This window comes from Suncus etruscus, chromosome X, assembly GCF_024139225.1.
Source record: "Suncus etruscus isolate mSunEtr1 chromosome X, mSunEtr1.pri.cur, whole genome shotgun sequence".
Classification (NCBI taxonomy): Eukaryota; Metazoa; Chordata; class Mammalia; order Eulipotyphla; family Soricidae; genus Suncus; species Suncus etruscus.
In genome coordinates, this window is record NC_064868.1 from 88,328,043 (window position 1) to 88,330,310 (window position 2,268).

Here is a 2,268-nt window from a genome sequence, read left to right on the forward strand (position 1 = left end):
AGGTCACTGTAATGGGCAGCAAAATTGGAATTTACTGACCTTTAAGTTCTCTTTTAAAAGAAAGAGCTGGTAGGATCCCATGGGTGAATGCCAGTATCTGACTTTGTGTGTCATATTATGATTCTGGGAGAGATGCTCCCGAAGTTTTAGCAACTACAGGATAGAGAGAGCCAATAATACCTCATTATCTGACAAGGGTTCTAATTACAAAATGACTTTCCTTTAAAATTTAAATAGTCTATACTCACTTCGGCAGCACGTATACTAAAATTGAAACAATACAGAGAAGGTTAGCATGGCCCCTGCGCAAGGATGACACGCAAATTCGTGAAGCATTCCATATTTTTTAAAAAAATTAAATAGTCCATTATTTTTATGCAATTGATTAAATAATAAACCTACCTTTTCACCCTTGTTTGTGATTACACTCATAATCCATGAATAATTAGAAATAATATGCAAAACAAATGCCTTCTTGGCTTATCTCAGAAAAATAATTAAACCATAATGAAATTTTTTACATATCACCTGCCTCCCTTGTCCCAGCCCCCAAGATAACACACACATATATGCACATCAACATATGAATTACTCAGAATTCTGAGATTGGATGAGAGGGCTATGTGATGTATAATCCATGTGATATTCTTAATCTCTGTTAGCTTTGCTGTTATTTTGTGTTGAGCAATCTTATGTGTCAGATCTCATATTCCTGGCAGTCCAGGGGCAAAGAATATGGGTGGTAGATGACAGAAATTTGGGCTAAGTCCTGGAACTTAAGAGCCCCTTGATCTGGAGCAATTTGCTTCACCTCTCTAAGTCCTAGCAATAATATTGTCTGGTCAGGGCTGAGACCATGATCACCAAGATAACACCTGTTAAGTAGTTAGTGCAGTGCTGGGCACGTTTGGGGGCTCCAGAGAGGGCAGCTCATATTGCTATCCTGACAATATGATTTATAAAGCCCAGAATCCCAGGCACCTCATACATATAAATCAGTTGTGTATAACACTGAATGGTAACTGCCTCGCCCCCAAGCAGCAGATGTTCTTTGGCAATTCAGAACACCTGAAAAGTGATTAACCCAAGGACATGCTTTTTTGTGTCTAAAGGGAGAATATTAACAAATTCTGGTACCTATTGGAGTCTCTGCCATCACCTGATACCACCCAGTGGTTCGACTTATATGGAGTGGAAATGCTGCTTAGTAGGACATTAACTATTGCAACCACCGAAAGAACACTTTTTGAGCTCTCTTGATGTGTGAAAACTTGATCGGCATGGATATTTTTCTTGTGTCAGAACTATGGTTAGGGCCCATTTTATACATAAGAAAAATGAGAAACTTCTCCAGGATGACACACTGGGGAGCATGAATCAGGATGTAAAAGTTCACAATCACTTGTCTGCAATTGGAATCCAATGTGAATGGAAGTCTGAACGTGAATCTCATTTCACATTTCCAGCAAACTGAGTCCATACCAGAAGTGAACAGGAGCCTATTTTAATGTCACAGTATTATTGACAGTGTGATGGCATAGGAATATGCATCTGTTTTGCCTCTGAAAAGTCAGTGTATAGGTTGAGTACAGGTTATTGTCCCCAGCCCCAATGGAGCCATAGATTCTTTATAAAATTGGTGCTAGATTTTTGCAATACAACTACTTCTGACTTCTGAAACATCAGGATCTGAGTGTTTCTGGCAAGGAATTAGGAGGTTTCTCTGGAAAATATCCACATTTAAGCTACTTGTAGTTTAAGTAACTAGATTTAGAAGCTAGACTGTTCAATTCACCTTGGAAGGAAATAATTCACCGAGGAACTTTGGGAATTTCGCCCCTACCCCAAATTTACTTCCCCACCCATGAAATCCAAGTATAGAAATATTCAGATCTCTTCCCTCAGTGTTGCTCTGTTGTTACTTGTGAAAAGCTCCTACTAGGATACAAGGTTAAGGACAAGGAAATGGAACTTGGGAACAGCTGTAACCAACACCATCTCATTTCCATAATGAAAGTTGAATGAGACTTTTGGGAAGGCTGGAATGTGCTTTTCTTCCCCAGCTCCTTAGAGAACTTTAACACTTCTTGTTCTCTCCTCACTGTGCTCAGGGTAGAAGCTCACTGGCGTGCAGAGAGGCAACCAAGGCAACCCCTTGGCCACGTAACAGTTGGCTTCGGGGCTTCTTCAGCGCCTCACCTTGGACCAGTTGCTCTGGGAAATTCCTTCCACTTGACAGCTGCTCTTCTATAGTTGTGGACTTGTATT

The 2,268-nt window shown here is 40.3% G+C and overlaps 1 non-coding gene across 1 annotated transcript; it reads left to right on the plus strand.

The window, feature by feature from the left end:
* Positions 1 to 240: 240 nt before the first annotated feature.
* Positions 241 to 347, plus strand: LOC126000219 (U6 spliceosomal RNA). Its single transcript, XR_007492577.1, has one exon. It is a non-coding gene; the product is annotated as a U6 spliceosomal RNA (small nuclear RNA).
* The last annotated feature ends 1,921 nt before the right edge of the window (positions 348 to 2,268 follow it).